This window comes from Macaca nemestrina, chromosome 16, assembly GCF_043159975.1.
Source record: "Macaca nemestrina isolate mMacNem1 chromosome 16, mMacNem.hap1, whole genome shotgun sequence".
Lineage (NCBI taxonomy): Eukaryota > Metazoa > Chordata > Mammalia > Primates > Cercopithecidae > Macaca > Macaca nemestrina.
Window position 1 is genome coordinate 15,102,898 of NC_092140.1, and position 15,928 is coordinate 15,118,825.

General features: G+C 43.1%; 1 pseudogene; it reads left to right on the plus strand.

Annotated features, from left to right (window-relative positions):
• The first annotated feature begins 6,794 nt into the window (after positions 1–6,794).
• Positions 6,795–7,393, plus strand: LOC139359170 (dehydrodolichyl diphosphate synthase complex subunit NUS1 pseudogene; annotated as a pseudogene).
• Positions 7,394–15,928: the final 8,535 nt, after the last annotated feature.

The following is a 15,928-nucleotide window of genomic DNA, read 5'->3' on the forward strand; positions in this document are numbered from 1 at the left end:
TCAAGGAAGCAGAGACCAACCAGACTGAAAGAAACCTTGGCGGGTATAAAAAATGAAGATAAGGCTGGATATGGTGGCTCACGACTGTAATCCCAACACTTTGGGAGGCAGAAGCAGGAGGTCAGGAGTTCGAGACCAGCCTGGCCAACATGATGAAACCCCATCTCTACTAAAAATACAAAAATTAGCCAGGCATGGTGGTGCGCGCCTGCCATCCCAGCTACTCAGGAGGCTGAGGTAAGAGAATCGCTTGAATCCAGGAGGGAGAAGTTGCAGTGAACCGAGATTGTACCACTGCACTCCAGCCTGGGCAACAGACTGAGACTCCTTGTCAAAATAAAAGTAAAATAAAATAAAATAAAATTAGTTGGACATGGTGGCATGCACCTCTAGTCCCAGCTACTCAAGAGGCTGAGGTGGGAGGATTGCCTCAGTCCGGGAGGTCAAGGCTGCGGTGAGCCTTTACTCCAGTCTGGGCAACAAAAAGGGACCCCATCTAAAAAAAAAAAGAGAGAGAGAGAGTGAAGATAAAGAGAACACAAAACACAGGATGGTGTCCTGCCTGTTTTGGGCACCACAGAGAATGTCCAACTTCTGCTGCGAGCTGGGAAGAGAAGAGACCTTAACACCAATGACAATGTAATTTTCTCCCAGCCTAGGAGGCTGAGGAGTTGAAAGAATTAGTTTGATATAATGAAAACAAAGAAATTGATACTTTATGTACACTTTGAGTTTGTGAGTCAAGATTCATACCTTCCACAGCTACTAAGCATGCTACAGTTACTGGTACTAGGGTTAGAAGTGACTAGAATTAACACAGAGGATTTCTTTTTTTTTTTTTTTTTTTTTTTTTGAGACGAAATCTTCCACTGTTGCCCGGGCTGGAGTTCAATGGTGTGATCTCAGCTCCCTGCAACCTCCACCTCCAGGGTTCAAGCAATTCTCCTGCCTCAGCCTCTGGAGTAACTGGGACTACAGGTGTGCGCCACCATGACCGGCTAATTTTCTATATTTTTGGTAGAGATGGGCTTTCACGATGTTGGCCAGGCTGGTTTCAAACTCTTGACCTCATGATCCACCTGCCTCAGCCTCCCAAAATGCTGGGATTACAGGCGTGAGTCACCACGCCTGGCAGATTCTAAGCCGGGTACTTTGCCGAAGTCTGACTGGCAGCTTGAAGTTCTTGGTGACTTGGCTGCCCTTGTGCATCCTTGGATTGTTGAGATCCTGCAGTTCGGGGAAAGGATGCTGTTTATCTGGACATTAATGATGCTGTCTCCAATTGCTGCTACTCCAGTCCTGCTTCATTTTATTGATGAATACTCTTAGTTTAGTGATGAATACTCTTAATTTAGTTCATCATCAGTTCCGTGACTACTAATTTCCATTACTATCACTGTTTATTTTTATGCTCAGGTTACCCCCATGTTTGACCACTGGGGACTCCTTCAAGCTGGTTCCACTGTCTTTTTGATACTCTCCATCAGCCTTGGAGCTACTGTCTATCTAACATGTTTCAGGGTCATTTTGTACTTCCCCTGCCCCAGCCCTAGAGCCAGCCATTTCTAAAAAGAGCCCTGGTTTATCTTAGTAGAGAATGGCATTTAGAAACCAAGATCCCAGTTCTAAGCATGCTCATTCTTCCTAGTGTGTCATTGCTTCTAGGCCCTTTCAGCAGATAGAGCTAGGAAATGGTGTGTGTGTGTGTGCACATGTGTGTGCAAACACACATAAACATATATACGTAGGTCCGTCTCTATCTCTATTAATCCATAGAAAACCATGAGTTCACATGGATACATCCAACACCACAGGGTACATTCTAGTCTTCACTCTGTCCGTATTTATTTATTTATTTATTTATTTATTTATTTATTTATTTTTTGAGACGGAGTCTCGCTCTGTCACCCAGGCTGGAGTGCAGTGGCCGGATCTCAGCTCACTGCAAGCTCCGCCTCCCAGGTTTACGCCATTCTCCTGCCTCAGCCTCCTGAGTAGCTGGGACTACAGACGCCTGCCACCTCGCCCGGCTAGTTTTTTTGTATTTTTTAGTAGAGACATGGTTTCACCGTGTTAGCCAGGATGGTCTCGATCTCCTGATCTTGTGATCCGCCCATCTCACTCTGTCCATATTTATAATGCCCTTTTACAAGAGCAAGAAGCGTAGTTCTCATTATCATCTGCTACAGACTTGAGGACACAGAAAATACTTCCAGAGGTAAGTTTTACCATGCGAGAAGTGCGTCTACTACCTAGAGTTAACTATTTCTTTATAGCTCTTTTTCTAAGGTAAAATTTACACACACATATATAGAAAGAGACAGAGCGCACATACAATTTTTTATATATACGCTCTCGCTCTCTCTCTCTATATATATATATAAAGAAATAAAGAGAGCATACAATTCAATGAGTTTTGATGAGTGCATAAACCATACAGTCCACATACTTATTAAAATATGGGCAATTGCTATCATCTCAGAAAGTTCTCTCATACTTCTTTGCAGTTAATCCCTGTACTCTACCAGAGACAGCCACTGCTCTAATCACCTCCCCTTCAATGGATTAGCTTTGCCTGCTCTTTTTTTTTTTTTTTGAGATGGAGTCTTGCTGTATTGCCCAGGCTGGAATGCATGCAGTGATACAATCTCAGCTCACTGCAACCTCTGTCCCCTCAGTTCAAGCAATTCTCCTGCCTCAGCCTCCTGAGTAGCTAGGACTATAGGTGCACACCACCATGCCCAGCAAATTTTTGTATTTTTAGTAGAGATTGTATTTTGTATTTTTAGTAGGGTTTCGCCATGTTGGCCAGGCTGGTCTTGAACTCCCGACCTCAGATGATTCACCCACCTTGGCATCCCAAAGTTCTGGGATTACAAGCATTAGCCACCATGCCTGGCCAGCTCTTTTTTTTTTTTTTTTTTTTTGAAACAAGGTTTTCCTCTGTTACCCAGGCTGGAGTGCAGTGGCATTATCTCAGCTCACTACAACCTCTGCCTCTCAGGTTCAAGCAATTCTCCTGCCTCAGCCTCACTAGTAGCTGGAACTACAGGCACATGCCACCATGCCCAGTTAATTTTTGTATTTTAGTAGAGATGGGGTTTTACCATGTTGGGCAGGCTGGTCTCGAACTCCTGACCTCAGATGATCCGCCCACCTTGACTTTCCAAAGTGCTGAGGTTACAGGTGTGAGCCACCACACCTGGCCTGTATCAAACATTATTTCTGCTGCATCTCCTCTTCTCAGTTCACCACTGTCTCCAAGCATTGGCCCAGCAGCAGGTGTAATCTGAAGGCACCTCATCTCAGCTGCCTCACATAGCTAGACTTCTCCAGCTCTGCAGTGTGGTACCCATGCCTGTGGAAACGTAAAGCTGGTGGATAAATGCTTCCCCTTCTACCTCTAGGGTGGGCAATTCTAGAGCCTGTTCTACATGGCCCATCAGAAGGCTCCAGAAGGATTGCACCCCACTTGCCCATGTGCCAACTGACTCATCACGCACCTGACATTGGCTTCCCCTCCTCCACATTGCATAATCCCTTACTTCTGTTCTCTAGGATCACTAGTCCAAACAAACACCTATATGCAAGCCCTTGTCCCAGGCTCTGCCTCTGGGAGGAATGCAACATAAGACAGCAGCTTCAGCAAATCATTTAGATGCATTCAGTCAAATGGCAGAGGTAAAACCTAAAAGTGTTAAAGAATAACTATATTACACTGCTCTCCTCTAACTTGGAGGTTTCTCTCTCTCTCTCTCTCTCTCTCTCTCTCTTAATCCTTCCCTCTCTCCCTCCCTCCCTCCCTCTCATCATCACCTATAAGATGCATTTCAATTTCAGAAATATTAAAATCTAGAATACCATGCATCTTCCGTTCAAGTACATATTGTTGTCTGCTCGTTTAGTATCTGTCTGCCTCACTCTTGTCATTTTCACCAGGACAGAGATGGAGTCTGACTCAAACATTGATGAACACATCATAGGTGTTCAGTAAATATTTGTGAATAAGAGAATAAGGGACAGCAAGAAGAGAAACTGACAAATTCTTTCCACTTTGGAATTGGTTTTGGAAGAAGAACTTTACGGGGTAGATAATTAATAAAAGATGTGAAGAGGAAAGGAAATCAGATGGAATCCCCAGGGAACTGAATGAATAAAGAGAAGATTCATGAAGAGTAAGGCTGGTACCAAGAAATAGCTTAACCACCTAGATACCCAGGGCGGAGGCTTCCTTTGGAGGCCCTCCTTCGCTGGCCAGTGAGGGAGGAGAGCTAACAACCTCAGCAGAAGGCGATACTGGCCCTAATCCTCTTCCCAGTATTTAAGAGAAAAAATAGGCTCAAAATGATTATTCGAATAACCACACTTCCTAAACTGTAACCACAGCAGCTTACAGCAACTTTTCCATAAATCCTCTCCATGCTGCTTTTGTGATCCAAAAAATTCTATTTCTCAATTCCCAGCAACAGCACTTCCTACATAACAAGTTTGGATTTCACACATTAAGACGATTACTGTGGATTAATAGAACAATAGGAGGATCAAAAATGCCATGATAGTTAGACCCAGGGTCATTTGCAAACAGAAACAGGTTTTGAGGCATCTGAAGAGTGGTCCTGACGATACGTCTCTGTCTCTTTCTGGAGCATCCTGTCAGCTCCCTAAGTCAGGACCTTGGATAGACCGTAAGTGCTTCGTGTGAGGGACCAAGGAGGGATTGTGTAGACAGAGAGTAGTTTAGGAAAATGAACAGGTTTCCCCCTCTTGTCCTTGTTAAGAAATCATAGACAGGCTGGGCGCGGTGGCTCACACCTATAATCCCAGCACTTTCGGAGGCCGAAGCAGGAGGATGACCAGAGGTCAGGAGTTCAAGACCAGCCTGGCTAACATGGTGAAATCCCATTTCTACTAAAATACAAAAAAATTAGCTGGGCGTGGTGGCGGGCCCCTGTAATCCCAGCTACTCGGGAGGCTGAGGCAGCAGAATCGCTTCAACCAGGGAGGTGAAGGTTGCAGTGAGCTGAGATGGCAACATTGCACTCCAGCCTGGACAAGCGTGGAAACTCTGGCTGAAAGAAAGAGAAGAAAGAAAGAGAGAGAGAGATAGAAAGAGAGAAAGAGAGAAAGAAAAGAAAGGAAAAGAAAGGAAAGGAAGGAAAGAAAGGAAAGAAAAAAGAAAGGAAAGAAAAGAGAAGAGAAAAGAAAGAAGAAAGAAATCATAGCTGGATTTGCATTAGAGAATTTAGACTGGATTTTAAAAAGTAGTCTAGTGTTCTTGTCCCATCTCAGAGAAATAGCAGGGATTTCTGTCTACCAGGATGAAAAAATGTCTTCTTTGGAAAATGCTGTAAGCTTAATAGATAAAGGCAGTGTTGTTTCATGCTTTTTTTTTTTTTTTTTTTTTTTTGAGACAGAGTCTCACTCTGTCACCCAGGCTAGAGTGTAGTGACATGATCTCAGCTCACTGCAACTTCTGCCTCCCGGGTTCAAGTGATTCTCCTGTCTCAGCCTCCCAAGTAGCTGGGACTATAGGTGTGCACCACCATGCCCGGCTAATTTCTGTATTTTTAATAGAGATGGGGTTTCACTATGTTGGCCAGGCTGGTCTCAAACTCCTGACCTCAGGTAATCTGCCCGCCTCAGCCTCCCAAAGTGCTGGGGTTACACGTGTGAGCCACTGCACCCGGCCTATGCTTGACGTTTTAAGTAGAGTTTTAACCTTTCTATTCCATCCAGAAAACTACTAGGCATTAGGCTTGTATACCTCAGTAACAGACCAGCCAGGGGCCAATTGGATTTACTGGTTCAGAAATCTCACCATCCCTCATGTCACTGCTGTGGGGGGTGGGGACAGTGGGGCTCCCACTTAACCAGCAAATGAGCAGCTCGTGAGCTGCAGATGCCTCTGTTCTCCTATGCAGATTCAGTGAGACAGAAATGTGAACCTGGCCAAAGAGCAGGGCGGGGAGGCTGGCTGTGTCCTGATTTGGGTGTGAGCTGGTTATACAAAAGATGTCCCCAAAATGCCAGTCAAGGGAGCACTGGATTAGTTCCCCAGGGTTTGCCAGTGTTAAATAGGAGCTAGCCCCTGTCCTACCTTTGAAGATGCATCTCTCAGAAACGCTCAGAAATGCATCCTTCTGTGCAATCCCAATCAAAATTCCAGCAGGCTTTTTCACAGAACTTGACAAGCCGCTTTTTCTTTTCTTTTCTTTTTTTTTTTTTTTTTGAGACGGAGTCTCACTCAGTCACCCAATCTGGAGTGCGGTGGTGCGATCTCTGCCACTGCAACCTCCGCCTCCCAGATTCGAGCGATTCTCCTGCCTCAGCCTCCTGAGTAGCTGGGACTATCGGCATGCACCACCACACCAGGCTAATTTTTGTATTTTTAGTAGAGATAGGGTTTCACCATGTTGCCCAGGCTGCTCTTGAACTCCTGGCCTTATGTGATCCACCTGCGTTGGCGGTTTACAAAGTGATGTTTATAAAGTGCTGGATTACAGGCTTGAGCCACCACCCCCAGCCGACAAGCCACTTTTGAAATCCATATAGAAATGCAAAGGACCTTGAATAGCCAAAGCAACTTTGACAAAGTTGGAAGGCTATTACGACTGGATTTCAAGACTTATTAAATCCTGCAGTCATCAAGACAATGTGGGATTGGTATAAAGATGGACAAATAGACCAAAGGAGCAGAATAGAGTGCCCAGAAATAGACCACACCTATCTGAACAACTGATTTTCAACGAAGATTCAGAAAACAATTTAGATGTGCACATGGGCCTGCTGATACCATGGTGGAGCAAGAGCCCAGTTTCTCGGACGTTGCACGCCTCGTGGTGTGGTGTATGGCTGTGGCCACCTCCTACATTCGCGTCTACAACCACCAACCTTTTCAAAAGAAGTAATTCCAGATTGATGGATGAAATTTTAAAACAACAGCAAAAATTCTGGGCCTAGATTGTTCAAAATACTCACCAGAGTTTGCAAATAGTAACGACAAAGATGATGAAGTTCTAAATTGCCATTTGGCACTGAAGGTGCCATCCCCAGTAGACGGAAAAGCAGATATTCTGAGAGCTACTCAGGACGTTTGCCAGTTAGTAGCCCAGAAGCAAAAGCGACCCCCACAGATTTGGATGTAGCTATGTTAGGCAGTTTACTTAGTTCAAATGGTTCTCCTGATCCTGATTTAGTATTGAAGTTTGGTCCTGTGGACAGCGCATTAAACTTTCTTCCCTGGCACATCAGATTGTCTGAGATTGTCTCTTTGCCTTCCTACTTAAACATCAGTTCTGAGGACTTTTTCTCTTCCCTTCATCAGTATGCAGCTGTGACCAGCGTGTGGCAAAGCAGTGGTCATTTGTGGCATAATTGGATTTTAGGCTTTTAAAGAAAAGGACCCAAGTGACTCTGATGTTTACAAAGCACCTATGAAACCCTATACACACCTAGTCCATAATCCTCATGATTTATCAACAAACACAAGTGTCTGACTTGAGAGAAGGTGTGTATGTGTGTCTGTGTGTGCATGTGTGAGTGCACATATGTGCATGTTGGTATGTATGGAAATAAACTTATGCATGGGGACATATTGGAGAAGGAAATACATAGACCTAGAACTTTGAGCAAGCAGCAGCGATGTTTTAGGAACTGAAATGTCACACTTAAAGTCTTCAGCCCCGACAACTTCCCTGTTTTTGTGGGGAGAAGGGGGCCTGATTACAGCTGCTCTAGTTGTGTTTGGGGGGAGGGGAATAATTTTTGTTCAGTCCTTCTTAGTGACCAAACTTTACTTTTTAAGAATAGGATATTTACTTGTTGAATTGAAGGATTCTGTGGGGTTTTTGTTTGTTTGTTTGTTTGTTTCGTTGTTGTTGTTTTTGAGACAGAGTCTCGCTCTGTCGCTCAGGCTGGAGTGCAGTGGCGCGATCTTGGCTCACTGCAACCTCCATCTCTCAGGTTCAAGTGATTCTCCTGCCTCACCCTCCTGAGTTGCTGGGATTACAGGCGCCCGCCACCATGTCCGGCTAGTTTTTGTATTTTTAGTAGACACAGGGTTTCACCACGTTGGTCAGGCTGGTCTCGAACCCCTGACCTTGTGATCTACCCACCTCGGCCTCCCAAAGTGCTGGGATTACAGGCGTGAGCCACCACGCCCGGCCGCATTCTGCATTGAAAGGAGCTCCAGAGGAATGAAGTTCTGTGTTGCTCCCATGTTAAAAACTTCCTTACCTTCAGAGCAGAAGGAATACAGATCTTCAGATATCAGTCCATTTTCTTCTCTTCATTATGGTCAAACAGTGTGACTTGAGAGTGTTGCTCTGGTGTCTGTGTTCCAGACTGTGAAGATCATTTGAAAAATAACTCTTACTACATTGAAATGCAGAATTTTTAAAAGTTAAATATTAGATTAGGCAGTCAAAAAAACAAACAAGCATAAAAGGTGAATACGTTGTAATCTTCGGAGTAAAGGTGGGCACTGCTATAAAAGGAAGAAGATTTAGATTTTCTTTTTTGTTTGGTGGGCAGTATGCCATGTTATACGCAAAGTTGATTTTAAAAATATTTTCATCTGGCTGGTGTGGTGGCTCACACCTGTAATCCCAGCACTTTGGGGGCCAAGGTGGGTGGATCACTAGAGGTCAGGAGTTCGAGACCAGCCTGGCCAATGTGGTGAAACCCTATCTCTACTAAAAATATAAAAATTAGCTGGGCTTGGTGGCAAACACCTGTAACCCCAGCTACTTGGGAGGCTGAGAGGGGAGAATCGCTTGAACCAGGGAGTTGGAGGTTGCAGTGAGCTGAGATCGTGCCACTGCACTCCAGCCTGGGCAACAGAGCGAGACTCCATCTTCAAAAAAAAAAAAAATTCCATCAACGAACCTCTTTCTCTTTGGAATAGCACATTTTAGGGCCGTGGTTAATACCTGGGATTTTACTCAGTAAATCCTGATGGTTACTGTGCATCAAAGGTCTTTAAGTAGGATTGAAGGCCTGTGTGGGGAATAAAAGATTACCAAATCTATAAAAACAATATAATTTTACGTGTTCTCTTTTATGACAGAGAACAGCACTGGTTCTGTTATTTTTAAAATGAGTAACTGATTTATTGATAAGTGTTTAATATTTCTTAAGTCACTACTGATTCTTAGAAACCATTCTTTATATTTGATAGACTGTTTTCAGAAAACTCTTGTCAACAATGGAGAATAGTTATCTAAAATCATACATTTAGAATCAAGCAGTTTAATGCTAGATCTCAGAAGTTTGAAAAATAGCCAAGAAGACTGGTTTGGAAAGCATAGTCTAGAGTTGCTCATCAAATTCTGAAGCTATGAAGAATAAACATTTCAACTTTGGGTTACAAAACCCCATTTATGATTTTATGAAATAAAAATGATTAAAAATCAGACAATTTAGAGAAAAAATGGTAGGGTTTTCAAGAAATAGTGTTGGAAAAAAATTGGATATTAATATGCAAGTAAAATGAACCTTGATACAATGATTCATTGAACCATTTACAAAAATTAACTCAAAATGGATCGTAGACCTGTATGAAACATACTAAACTTAAAACTTATAGAAGAAAATCTTCATGAATTTAGGTAAAGTAAAGATTCTTAAGGTATGACACCAAATACATGATCCATAAGAGAAAAAAATATAAATTGGATTTTGCCAAAATTAGAAACTTCTGCTCTTTGAAAGACTGTATTAAGTAAATGAGAACACCAGTCATAGACCAGGAAGAAATATTTGCAAACAATCTGTTTGACATAGGACTTGTATCCAGGAGATAAAAGCACTCTCAAAATACTATAGTAAGAAAATTACAAAATCAATTTAAAAATAGACAAAATATTTGAAAAGACACCTTATATTCAAAGAAGATATATGAATGGCAAGTAAACACATGAAAAGGTGCTATTTTTAGTCATCAGGGAAATGTAAGACAAAACCACAAAGCAATACCATTACACATCTATTAGAATTGCTAAAATTAAAAATACTTGGCCGTGCTCGGTGGCTCACGCCTGTAATCCCAATACTTTGGGAGGCTGAGGTGGGTGGATCACTTGAAGTTAGGAGTTCCAGGCCAGCCTGGCCAACATGGCAAAACCCCATATCTACTAAAAATACAAAAATTAGCTGGGCGTGACACGCACCTTTAATCCCAGCTACTTGGGAGGCTGAGGCAAGAGAATCACTTGAGCCTGGGAGGCGGAGGTTGCAGTGAGCCAAGATCGCGCCCCTGCCCTCCAGCCTGGGTGACAGAGTGAGGCTCCATCTCAAAAAAATAAAAATAAAAAACGAAAGTAAATGACCATAGCAAATGTTGGTGAGAATATGGAGCAACTGGAACTCTCATACACTGCTGGTGGGATTGTAAAAAATTACAGCCATTTGGAAAGCAAATGTTCTATGTTTTGAAATGTTAAATGCACATACAGCATATGATCCAGCTATTTTACTCCTAGATGTTTACCAAAACAAATGACAGCCTGTGTCCATACACAGACTTGTCATGAATATTTACACCAGCTTTATTTGTAATAGCCAAAACTGGAAACAACCCTGAAATCCATCAACAATAAATTAATTATCAAATTTTCAGGCCAGGCGCAGTGGCTCATACCTATAATCCCAGTATTTTGGGAGGCTGAGACTGGTGGATCATTCGAGATCGGGAGTTCGAGACCAGCCTGACCAACATGGAGAAACCCCATCTCTACTAAAAATAAAAAATTAGCCGGGCATGGTGGTCCATGCCTGTAATCCCAGCTACGTGGGAGGCTGAGGCAGGGGAATTGCTTGAACCCAGGAGGCGGAGGTCGCGGTGAGCTGAGATCACGCCGTTGCACTCCAGCCTAGGCAACAAGAGCAAAACTCTGTCTCAAAAAAAAAAAAAAAAAAATTCATATATTCATATAATGAAATACTGCTTGCATTAAAAAAGGATGAACTATATCTCTACATACAACAACATGGGTGAATCCCACAATAGTGATGCTAAGCAAATGAAGCCAGGAAGAAAGAGTACATACTATCTGACACCTGAGTGGAATTAGGAATCCGAACGATAAGGAATCCAAGATACTGCTGGGCCAGTTTGACTACATCTGTTGCCACAGCATTCCAAGGGCAATGATCTTCCTGTCTGTACTGCATGTCTCCCTCAACTGCTGCCAGCCCGTGCAGCCAACGCCATGCACTCCTGGCTTGGTTTACAACACCGTCTCCCAAGTATCTCCTCCTCTGCATTAGTTAGAAATCCAAATGCAGTTAGACACTTAGGAATCTAAAACATAAATTGGTTTGTGTTAGAAAATACACACTAATCTATAGCGACAGGGCCAGATCAGTGGTTGCCTGGCGCAGGGATTGCAGAGAGGCTTGAGGAAACCATTGGGGATGGAAGCTGTGCTCATTATCTTGATTGCAGCAATGGTTTCACAGGTATATACATATGTCAAAACTTAGCCAACTTTACACTTTCAATATGTCTTTAGCGTATGCCAGTTATCCCTTAATAAAGGTGTTGAAACAAAAAAAAAATCAGTGAATGAATGAATTAAATGAAACAAACATTCGAAAATGTGAAACATGTACAGTTAATTCTTTTTTTTCTTTCTTTCTTTTTTTTTTTTTTGAGATGGAGTCTCGCTCTGTTGCCCAGGCTGGAGTGCAGTGGCACAATCTTGGCTCACTGCAAACTTTGCCTCCCGGGTTCAAGCAATTTTCCTGCCTCAGCCTCCCAAGTAGCTGGGATTACAGGCACCCACCACCACACCCAGCTAATTTTTGTATTTTTAGTAGAGATGGGGTTTCACCATCTTGGCCAGGCTGGTCTTGAACTCCCGACCTTGTGATCCACCCATCTTGGCCTCCCAAAGTGTTGGGATTACAGGTGTGAGCCACCACACCTGGCTTGATTCTTGTTACTCGTGGCAGTTATGTCCTATAAAGTCACCTGAGCACTGAACTAGCGAATACCGAACCATCTCTTCTAGGGGAAAAGACAGAGGTAGGTTCCTGAGAGCCTCAGCTGACAAAATGTAAGAGCCTTACATTTTGGCTGGCATGCTCCACCACACCCGGCTAATTTTTGTATTTTTAGAAGAGACGGGGTTTCTTGGGAGGCGGAGGTTGCAGTGAGCCGAGATCATGTCATTGCACTCCATCCTGGACAACAGAGCAAAACATCTACATACATGTGTGTGTATATATATATATGTGTGTGTGTATATATATATGAAGGGGAAAACTAGAATGGACCCTGTATTGTTGGTTTGGAATTGGAGATACTGATTGGTGTGCACTCATGGTTTTTAATATATGTAGTTAGATACATAAAGAAATATAAATGGGCCAGGCGCAGTGGCTCATGCCTGTAATCTCAGCACTTTGGGAAGCCAAGGTGGGTGGATCATTTGAGGTCAGAGGTTCAAGACGAGCCTGGTCCACATGGTGAAATCCTGTCTCTACCAAAAATACAAAAATTAGCCAGGCAGTAGTGGCACACTCCTGTAATCCCAGCTACTCCAGAGGCTGAGGAAGGAAAATCGCTTGAACCCAAAAGGCAGAGGTTGCGGTAAGCCACAATTGCACCACTGCACTCCAGCCTGGGCAACAGAGTGAGACTCTGTCTCAAAACAAACAAAAGTATAAATGTAAATGAGTGAATGTGAACATTTACACACACACACAAGCATGCACGCACGCGCGCGCGCGCACACACACACACACACATTCCTTGGCTCTGTCGCTGAAAGCTCCTGGGATCAGTGACACCCAGTAACAACGAACACACCTAGTGCTGGGATTCTTACTCCTGAATACAACTTGCCACGTAAAGAATCAGAGCTCTTTGGAGAAATGGCTGATTCCGGTGCTGGAGCAGAGAAAATACTACATGAGCCGAACCATCTTGTACCAGAAGATATGGAAATAACAAACAATAACGGAAAGAGGTCAAAAGAACATAGAAACCAGCTTGAATGGGCTTCCACTGACAAATCTGGGTTAATTCTAAAATTGAAACAAATAATGGTAGTAAAGGATTATCGCTATCGAATAAAACAGGGATCCATAGGTCCATACTGATATAAATAAATGAATGAATGGAAAGTTGAGATGTCTATGATGTTGGCTATTATTTCTACTGTTAATCATCAGTCCTCTTCAATTAGGACACAAGATTTTTGTTTGTTTGTTTGTTTGAGACAGAGTCTTGCTCTGTCATCCAGGCTAAAGTGCAGTGGCACGATCTTGACTCGCTGCAGCCTCCGCCTCCTGGGTTCAAGCGATTCTCCTGCCTCAGCCTCCCAAATAGCTGGCACTACAGGCACCCGCCACCACACCTGGCTAATTTTTTGTATTTTTAGTAGAAATGGGGTTTCACCGTGTTAGCCAGGAAGGTCTCAATCTCCTGACCTCGTGATCCACCCGCCTTGGCCTCCCGAAGTGCTGGGATTACAGGCGTGAGCCACTGCGCCGGACCAAGATGACTTTTTTCCCCTCAAAAATGAACATGGATAGTCTGTCACTGCAGGCTTCATCTTTAAGATCTTCTCATCCCTTCTTAAAACGAGTTAGCCACTTGTAAACTGGAGATTTCTTTGGCGGCATTGTCCCCATAAACTTTTCATAAAACATCACCCTTCTTCCACCTAAGTGTCACCATAAATTTTATGTTTGTTCTTGTTTCAGTTGTAGCAGAATTCATGTTGCTCTGATAGGGGTCTTTTCTTTTTTTTTTTTTTAAAGCTTTTATTATTATTTTATTTTTATTATACTTTAAGTTCTAGGGTACATGTGCACAATGTGCAGGTTTGTTACATATGTATACATGTGCCATGTTGGTGTGCTGCACCCATTAACTCGTCATTTACATTAGGTATATCTCCTAATGCTATCGCTCCCCCCTCCCCCACCCTACGACAGGCCCTGCTGTGTGATGTTCCCCATCCTGTGTCCAAGTGATCTCATTGTTCATTTCCCACCTATGAGTGAGAACATGCAGTGTTTGGTTTTCTGTCCTTGCCATAGTTTGCTCAGAATGATGGTTTCCAGCTTCATTCATGTCCCTACAAAGGACATGAACTCATCCTTTTTTATGGCTGCATAGTATTCCATGGTGTATATGTGCCACATTTTCTTAATCCAGTCTGGGCTCTTTTCAAACTGATGTCTTATCTTTAGTGCTTTAAACTAGATCCTGTTTAACCAGGTTATACCAAGTTAGAATGAGTTTTATTTTGATGCAAAAAATAGTGTTGAAATCCATGCATAGTTTTTTCACAATATGTGTTTTCCATGAACTTTTTGAAGACTCTTTGCATACATAATAAACACAAATAAAAACATAAAAAATATGTATATACTATATGAGATGGTGATGAGTTTTTTCAAAGTAAGATAAAGCAGGGAGGGGGCATTGAGAGTGTCAGGAATGGGAGAGGTTACAAGTTTTAGATATGGTGGCCAGTGAAAGCCTCACTAAAGAAGGTAACAATTTAGTCAGAAGGCTCCAGAACAGACCGGGCGCAGTGTCTCACACCTGTAATCCCAGCACTTTGGGAGGCTGAGGCAGGCAAATCATCTGAAGTCAGGAGTTTGAGACCAGTCTAGCCAACATGGTGAAACCCCGTCTCTACCAAAAATACAAAAGTTAGCCAGGCGTGGTGGCGAGTGCCTGTAATCCCAGCTACGTGGTAGGCTGAGGCAGGAGAATCACTTGAACCCAGTAGGTGGAGGTTGCAGTGAGACAAGATCCCTCCACTGTACTCTAGCCTGGGCGACAGAGCAAGACTCCATCTCAAAAAAAAACAAAGTGCGAGAACAAAACCTGTGGATATCAAAGGAGGATATTAGGTAAGGTTCTCTCCTAGGCTTGGAGGCAGCGGCATGCCTGGTGCACTGAGTGTTTGAGGAACAGCAATGAGGCAGATATGGCTAGAGCAGAGTGAGCCGGAGAACAAATCAGCCAGAGAAGAGGTCAGAGAGTTGGCTGAGGCTGGATCATGCAGGGCCTGGCAGGCTTTTGTGAGGCTCTGGCCTGTGCTCTCCTAGTGCAATGGGAGCCACTGGAGGCTTTGGAGCAGAGGAGTGGCATGTTCTGACCTTTACTGTAACTGGATAACTCTGTTGAAACTAGACTCGATGGGACCGAGGATAGAAGCAAGAAAACTAACTGGAAGGCCATGGCTGTTGCTATTCAGGAGAGAGACAACGGCATCTTGGACTAAGGGGTTATCAAGGAGGTGGTGAGAAGGTATCAGATTCTGGATGTGTGTTAAAGGTAGAGCCAAATGGATTTGCTCTCTGATCAGATATGGATGGGAGAATAAGAGCGAAATCAAAGATAGTCCTAGGGATTTTGACTTGAGCCACTGGGAAAATGGCCTTGCCATTTACTGAGATGGAAAAGGCAATGGGAGGAACAGGTGTTGGAGGGAGGATTGAGAGCTCTGTTTTGGAAAATGAAGGTTGAGATGCTTATTAGTATTAAAGTATAGATGTTTAGTAAGCACCTGGATATGGTCCAGAGTGCAGAAAGAATTCTGCTGGAGATATAAATGTGAGCGTCATCAAAGCTGAATATTGATCTTACCAAAAATTACAATACAGCTATAATGAGGGGATGGTAGGAGGACAAAGTATATGTGTGCAAGGGGGCTGTGGGGGGATTGTGTGTAAGAAGTTAAATCTTCATGTTATATAGCAGGAAGCCAATGGTTGATAACTGACTTGGGGAAAAAAATTGAGAAATAGCTGTATATGCATCACAAGAAATAACTGTTCAAAATCTTTAAAATCTTCTTTCTTGCCTTTTTTAAGGGGGGTATTTTTAAATTTTTCTTTTTATTTAATTTTACTTTTTAACAGGTTTATTGAGACACAATTCACATCCCATACAATTCCT